The sequence below is a fragment of the Malurus melanocephalus genome, unplaced genomic scaffold (genome assembly GCF_030028575.1).
Source record: "Malurus melanocephalus ecotype Western Australia unplaced genomic scaffold, MMel_1.1 scaffold_354, whole genome shotgun sequence".
In the NCBI taxonomy this organism is placed as follows: Eukaryota; Metazoa; Chordata; class Aves; order Passeriformes; family Maluridae; genus Malurus; species Malurus melanocephalus.
The window spans coordinates 20,091-28,149 of NW_026623586.1; positions in this window are offsets into that span (position 1 = coordinate 20,091).

Consider the following 8,059-nt stretch of genomic DNA (forward strand, 5'->3'; position numbering starts at 1 on the left):
AGAGGATGGTTGCAGGTCTGGAATATGCTGGATCTAGGCAGGGAATAATGATAGAATGGCGGATTCAAGCTCATTTTTCAGCTGAGTGCACTTCCAGCTTCCCCTTCCTTGACATTAAAGAAAATATTTTGGATTAAACTCTGATTTTGAGTTGTGAAGTTTTGTTCTGAAAGAATGGGGACCTGGAGGTCTGGACTGGACACTGTTTTTGTGCTGGCTGGGAAGTTTCCCCTCTGTTAAATCCTCCTGTCTGTGATCCTCCTTGTACCTTGCTGGATTTGGCCACCAGTTCAGAGATTGCCTTATACCATCCTCCAGTGGATTCAAATTTTCCCTGTCCAGACACTCCTTTCCTCTCTGCTTTTGTCCTTGCTGGTTTTGAAGTGAAATCCTTGAATCCCACAGAGTGCTCCTGGATTTTTAACCCCTGGCCCATGGATGGTTGCAAGGCAGCTCTTATTATAGAGAGATTTTTCACACTGGGCAAATGAGGCAAGAAAGAAAGAGATTGGAATTGGGAGWTAATTTTAAGGAAATTTCAGATGCCACCTCTCTTTTCCACTGGCCTCCAGAGAAGGCAGTAGCACACAAAGAGCTTTTGGGATTTTAATCCTCATTTCCTGACTAGCTGGGCTAAAGTTAGGCTGGAACAAGACCTTTGGATCTCACTTGGCCCAGCCCCAGCTGGTCCTCAGCTATTATTTTAAACCRATTTTGTTATTTTTTCCCAAGAATGATGGGAAACACTGGACTCAACCCTCCCTTTTGTCCTGAGGCAGAATCAAGTATTTTCTCCCTTCATTCCTGACACACATTTCTCTAACCTGGGATTCAAATCTCCCCAGAGCAGCGACTCCATCCTGACTGCAGGTAATCCATCCCTGCATTAATTTAACCTCCCAAGGAGAAACTTCCTTGGCAGCAGGRAAAACTCCCAGTACGAACAGAGTCAAACATTTGTTTTATTTGCTGTATCAATCCCTGATCCTGATTTTGGGATCTTTAATTCTGGACGAACGAGGGCAGCGTTAAGAGGATGCTGGGCTGGGGAGCGATAAGGAGAGAGGATAGAGACGTAAATCCAGGTCCCTTGTATGTCTGGAGTTAATCCCTGCTGGATGGCCCCATCCCATCCCATGGATCCCATGATCCCATCCCATCCCACGGATCCCATCCCATGCATCCCATCTCATGGATCCTATCCTATCCCATCCCATCCCATCCCATCCCTCCACATGAAGCAACCCTGAGCATTTGCCTTCCCTCCAGGAAATCCAACCGGAGAAATTCCTCAAAGCAGAGAGGGAAAGGAGAAGAAAACGCAACATACCAGGCCACAACATGGCAGTCTCTATAAATATTTCACCAGCGAAGGTTCAGCAAAGGTTCACAACTGGTATTTTGAAGAAATCCCCAGCCACAGTTTTAATAAAGTGCCTTTAGCTGCCACTCTGCCGTGTTCAATTCTAATTCCGCTTGTCAGTCAAATCGCTGCGTGTTATTAACCTATGGGCATAATTGCCTATTCGAGGAGGCTTTATGTACCATTGCAATAAATGAAATAACTTTCATCGTTCCAACTCCTCGCTGAACGCATCGACACCGCAAATTACACRTGCACACTTTTGTCTTTCCCCGGGTGAGATGGCACCGGAGCGGCTGCGGCAGCGGCTGTGGAGGAAGACTCGGGGTGAGCGGGGAAATGACTGAGCTCTGCATTAGCTCATCCCTACAGCTGGTGCCACACGGAAACGGTCGGGCTGAAAGGCAGAATCTCCATCAAAATGAGGGAACGTTCATGGAATCGCTGCCGTGTGCATCGATGGTGGAGAAATCCTCACGCGCTGCCGTGGCTGAAGGGATTTACATCAGATTTTAGTTCCCAGCCTCTCCCCTCTCCTGTATTTTGTGCCTGTAGGAGGAATTGATGCTGTAGGAGTGAGTGACTTGTTGGTTCATTTTTCATTTCTCACCACTGGGGCAAGGGGAACACGGAATTTGAAGGGTGGAGGTGGCTTTTTCCGGCCTTTTAGTGCTGCCAAGTGAAGGGTCTCTGACCACTAAAGGATGTAGGTGCTGTGAGTAACAGGTCCCTAAAAGTATCATCTCAGCCTCTCTTGGGTGACTTTCCAAGAGGTTATGGTCCCTAAGCAGTAATTTATTGTTCAGCCTGGAGAAGAGAAGGATCCAGGAAGAGCTCAGAGCTCCTCCCAGTGCCTAAAGGGGCTCCAGGAGAGCTGGAGAGGGACTGGGCACAAGGGATGGAGGGACAGAACCCAGGGAATGGCTTCAAACTGCCAGAGGGCAGGGATGGATGGGATATTGGGAAGGAATTGTTCCCTGGGAGGGTGGGGAGGCCCTGGCACAGAAGTCCCAGAGAAGCTGTGGCTGCCCCTGGATCCCTGGGAGTGTCCAAGGCCAGGTTGAGGAGTTTGGAGCAGCCTGGGACAGTGGGAGGTGTTCCTGCCCATGGCAGGGGGTGGAACTGGATGAGCTTTCAGGTGTTCAAGCCAAACCATGCTGTGGTTGTGTGAGTCCATGAATCCGTCCAATCCTGCTGAGGAGCTCAGGATCTGCCCCTCCAACTGCAGCGCAGCAGGARCCATCAGAATCTCTCTTCTCTCCTCATCCTCTGGAACACTGGACCTCCCACTCCAGAGCAGCCCCATTCCCACCTCAGCACTCAGCCCTGGCTTCCTTCTCCCGATGTCCAGTGATTTTTTTTGGCTGTGCAGAGCAAAACAGGCAGGAATCCCCACAGGCCCTGGGATCCCACAGCAGCACCCCCACCCTGTAACCGCAGCACCRCTGGGACCCTGTGCACACACACCTCTGCAAATGCCATGGAAACACTGGCCTGGCATTCCCAGCCACGCAGGGAATGCTGCAGCCACCTTCCAGCTCCTGGGTGTGATRTGGCTCCCCTTTTTCCCAACCTCTGTACCGGGCAAAGCTCACTGGCTTTGCTCCTTCGGGTTATCCCAGTCACACCACGCATCTCCTCAGCTCTGATCCATTGGGGCCTTCCAGCACAGCTYCTGATGGGAATTAATTAATGGCTGGACAGCTCTGGGCATTTTGGGTGCTGAGAGAAAGATATTTTGAGGGGATGCTCTGAGCTGTCTCAAGACAGGGCAGCCTCGGTGCACGGAAGAATCGATGGAGCGTCGTCTCCGCTCCTCAGGGCACCACGCTCAGCCTCCCTGTTTGACCCCTTAATTTCCAGCAGTGATGTCACTGAAATCCCTGCTCGTGGTCGTGCTGCCGGGCTAAATTTAGAGTGTTTGAGATGATTTGTGACTCTGTTGCTGGGGGGAGGCGGGGCGGGGGGGATGTCGGGGAATGACATGTGAGTCCTGTGTCATTGAGGCTCGTTTGGGCTTTGAAGATGACAGTGCTGTCCAGGAAGAGCAGGGAGGAAAAAGGGATACTCGGGGCTCTCGGCCCTTTTTATCGTCTGAACAATTTAATCGAGCTCGTTGCTTAGCTGAGACATTAAGGAAGGATTTTCCCCTCGAAACCTGATTAGATTTCCCAATAAAACGCCCACTTTGACTGCTGCTGCTAGGAGATGTGTTGGTTTGCGGTTCGGGGAGGTACATGGCGTAAAAATAAACGGGAAAAAGGAGCTGGATGCTGCAGGGACATGGAGGAAAAGACCTTTCCACATGGAGATATCATTCTTCGTGGGGCTGAGTGAAGAGCAGGGCTGACAGGGATCTGGGAAATGAGGGMAATAGAGGAATTTCCCACATCTTCCATTCCACCTCCCTGCTGGAGCCGGAGCATCTCCAGCTCCACCAGCGCCGCAGCGGCGAGCGAATCGGTCAGGGGTGGGCGTGGGCAGGGAGGAATAAAACCGGCATAAAACCGCTGAGGGAAGGATCTCTGCCCTCCACGGATCCTCTCCATCCATCCCTTCCCTCTGCCCACGGGATGGGGACCCCGGGGTCCCTGTCCCCGGCCCCTTCCAGCACACGACCTTGTGGGCCAGACGCCTGAAGGTTATTCGGGGGCACGGCTGCGTTAATCAAAGCTCCTTAATTCCCCCCATAATCCAAGAGGGGATGGAGCCCGGCCGGTCTGTGCCGTTCTGTTTACATCGGACTGCGGGTGGAGGGAGGAAGGAGGGGACGGGGAGGGAGGGGGCAGCTGACGTGCTCGGAATAAAATCGTGCCACCTCCTCCTCCATCCCTCAGCGAAAAAAAAATCAAACGCATCTGTCCACCACCCCCACCCCCCACCGCGCCATTTCCCTTCCCAAAGTGTCCACCCAGAAGAGGAGGGGCCGCACTGCAGCTCATCYCGAGGGGGCAAAGGTCTTGGAGGAACCCCCGGCCTGATTTATTCGGGGCACGGCAATATTTCTCGGGATTAGAATTAATAGGAGCCTCCTGCCCCCTCCTCTCCACCCCTCGGGGCTGAGGCYGAGGGAGGCAGCCGGGCCCCGGCGGGGTTACCAGGCCTTGGGACGCGCCGTGATGGCGTGTCCTCATCCCGGCTGTTTCGCAAGACACAAAACAGGTTGTTTGTTTATTTGGGGTCATTTAGGTCTCGCTTTTYTCTCCCATGCCGCAGCTTTAAGGGCAAATCCATCCTGTTTTGCGAGGGCCGGGTGCCGCGGGGCCAGCGCTGCCGCAGACGGGTGCTCGGCTCATGAGGCGCGGCGGGGACCTGCCTGCCGGCCTGGGGGCAATCCCAAAGAGAAAGCACCCMAAATGTCTTTCTTTCCCCCCCTTTTATTCACTACACAGGAGCCCTGTGGCAGTCCAGACCCTCCTGGAGGTCCGGGATGCGGAGGGCTGAGCAGGCGGCCGCGGGCTGCCGAATGGCGAGGCTGAGGGTTTTATTTTGGGGCGGGTTTGAATATTCATCCCCAACCTGGTGCTGARTGCGGGTCCTTCGCGGGGAGAGGAGGGTCCCGCCTCGGCCGCCGCAAAGAGACGGGCGAGAAAGCTCCGCGAACAAAGGAGAAGGATGCGGGAAGCCGCGAGGAAAGAGCTTTATTGGCACGACCCGACGGGCTCCTSGCGGCATCCGCAGCGGCCGGGATGCGAGCCCAGGGGAGGGATGGCCCGAAATACCTGCAGAGCCCCTCGGCGGGGAAAGCAGAGAGGCGTCCCAGGGAGCCCGAGCTGCTGTCACTGTTCCCAAGGGCACCGTGCCGGAGGTGAGGGTCCGTGCGCGGAGCTGCAAAGAGAGACGGGACCCCCGAATTGGGGACAGCTCTGCAGGAGCCCCGAGGAATCGGGGACTGTCCCCTCCAGTAGGGCCTGTCCTTGGCCAGAGCCAGGCACCTGCTGGGATGGGCCGGGATGAGGGGATGAGGGCGGGTGGCCTCCAGCTGCAAAGAGAAGGGAAGGGAGGAGAGGGATGGGAGAAGGGGAAAGAGGTGAAGAGCCGCAGCGGGGAGCAGGGCTAAAAGGGTGAAGGGATAAAAAAAAATAAAAACCGAAATAAAAATGAAAGCGTGAAAAAGGAAGGGGAAAAAGAACCAATGGGGTGTCTGGGGGGGAGCAGCCCGTGCGCTGCAGGAGGCTCTGGGGGGCACCTGCTCCGTGTTAGGCCGCGGGGTCGCAGCATCCCTGCGGGGTCGCAGCATCCCTCCCTCCCGCCGCCTCCAGAGTTTTGGATTTTATTTTATTTTCTGAATTATTCAGGTGCTGTTTCTGCCCCCCTTCATCTTCGCCTCCCCCCCGCCCTCCTCCCCTCGGCTCCTCGCACACACACGCCTCTCGCCGGGGCTGTGTAAGGAGTATAATGAGGCAGCCGATGGGTAATTGGGATCTTTTGTAGGGAGGATGTATGGCTGGGGCAGCTGCTGGGGGGTGGGGGGGCAGCTGGGGGGGGGACAGCATTACCATACAAAGGGAACAAATGACATGTTTATCCCTCCGAGAGATTTACACCCGGCCTCGCCCTGCAGACACAGCGCTCCCCCCCTTCTTCTCCCCGGCACTTTTGATTTAAATTATAAGGATTAAAAGGAGAGGGAGGGTGGAGGGGAAAAACACACAAACAGCCACCGGAAAAAAATAATATGTCATAATAAAGCTTTCAAAAATAAAGGAAAAAAGCGGCTTTGCTTCAGTATCCCCCCCCGGCCCCCCCTCTCCGTCGGGGGAACAGCGTGAGCCCCGGTGACCCCAAGACCTGCCCTTGCTTTTAGCAAGGAAAAAACCCATCGCTCTGCCGAGAAAAGGCGAGAGAAAAGGCAAAGCACAAAGCGGCGGCAGCGGAGCAGCCCTGGGGACAGCAGCCGCGTCCCCCCGGGGCCCACCCGCGGGGCACCCCCGAGTGACAGCTCCGGATTTCACACCCCGGGCGCCTGTGCTCGCAGGGACCCCCTCTCCTTGACCCCGGAGAGCGCCCCAAAAGCCGCCGCGCGCCCCAATCCCGTCCCAGCGCATCCCAACGCATCCCATCCCATCCCGAGCATCCCTCTCCGCCCCCTCCCCGCGCTGCGGTGCCACCTGCGCCGGTGCTCAGCGCTGCCTGCGCGCCCCGCGGCCGAGCTCGGGGGATGGGGAGGGTGTCAGGGGGTGYGGGGGGGTTCCGCGGGTGCGGAGARCCGCGGAGCCGCCTCCGGCCTCGATGCTGGTCAGCCTCGTTCTTGGCATTCACCGCGTGCCTTAATTGTATGGACATTTAAATCAAGGTCCGCTGTGAACACGGAGAGAGGGGCCTTTCCTCGGGAGGAAGAGAATATCGACAAGAAGAAGGGGAAATGGGAAAAGAAAAGAAAAAAAAGGGAGGGGGGAAGGAGGGGAGGGGGGAGAGGGACCCCGCGGAGCCCAGCCTTTGTTCTCCGCGCCCCGCGGAGGCTCGGCGCGCCCTTCCCCATGGGCGGGGGGGAAGGGGGGGGGACAAAACCCAACCTAACCCCGCTACCCCATCGGAAAAAACCCTCTGTGAAAGCAAAGAAGCCCCGGGCTGTGGGGTGGGGGGCGGCGGGGGGGCCCCGTTACCTGCCCTCCGTCTCTGCCCAACGCTGCCCGCTCTCTGCCGCCTGCCCCGAGCCCCGCCGCGCTGCTATAAACGGGGGGGTCTGGAGGAGCGCAATAAACCTTCCCCCGTTCGCCTGCTGCAGTCAATCCTTTCGCTCAGATCCCAAGTGGTGCAAAAAAAAGAGGAGAGGGGCCCATCTGGCTTCTCATCAGCTTTGTCAAGTCTTGCATACGCTAAAATGCTAATGACCTAGATAGCTCATGCAAAATGCAGCAGAGAGAGAGAGAGGGAGGGAGCAGCGAGGGAGGGAGGAGGGAGGAGGGAGGGAGGGGGAAAGGCAGAGGGAGGGGGAGAGCCCGGGTGCATCACCCCCCCCTCCCCAGCACCCCCCAGCCCTCGCTGCCCAGTGCACCTTGGTAGGTACGAGCCGGGCTTTGATTTGAAAGGTCACCCGGGTACGATGAAGGGGGGGCGGGCAGAGCCCACGGATAAACCGCGCTGCCTTCATCCTCCATCCTCCATCCTCCATCCTCCATCCCCCCCGCCCCAGCCCTCCGGGGGGGAAGAAAGGGCGCGGGGGGGGGTGGGTGAGAGTACAGCCCCCGCTGCATCCCCCCTCCCCCGTGGGGTGCTGAGGGGTGCCCTGTCTATCCAACCCCCTCTTTCCCGGCCCGACCCCAACCCAAACCCGCCCCCCCAAGAAGAGGAGCGAAGGAAATACCCCCTGCGGCAGCCCCGCCGTGGTCCCTCCGTCCTGCAGCCGGTGCGGAGCGCGGCCGGGCGCGTAATCCCGCGGAGGATGCTCGGGGAGGCGGGGGGCGGGATGTGCCCCCCCCCGCGTTATGCGGAGGGCGGTGAAAATGAGATATATATATATGTATAAAATATATATATATAGAAAAGAAAAGGGAAGGTGGGGCTGGAGCCAGGCCGGCGGCGGGAGCGGAGCGGGCGGCCGGAGGGTGCGGAGGGAGCGCGGAGCAGCCGGGCGGGCGCTGCGCGGAGCGCGGAGCTGTCAGCGGCGCCTTCTCATTTATCATTAGCCAGCCCTAATCTTGCTCGCTGTCCTCCTTCGGTGATGTTGATCCACTTTCCCTCCCTCCTCCCCCA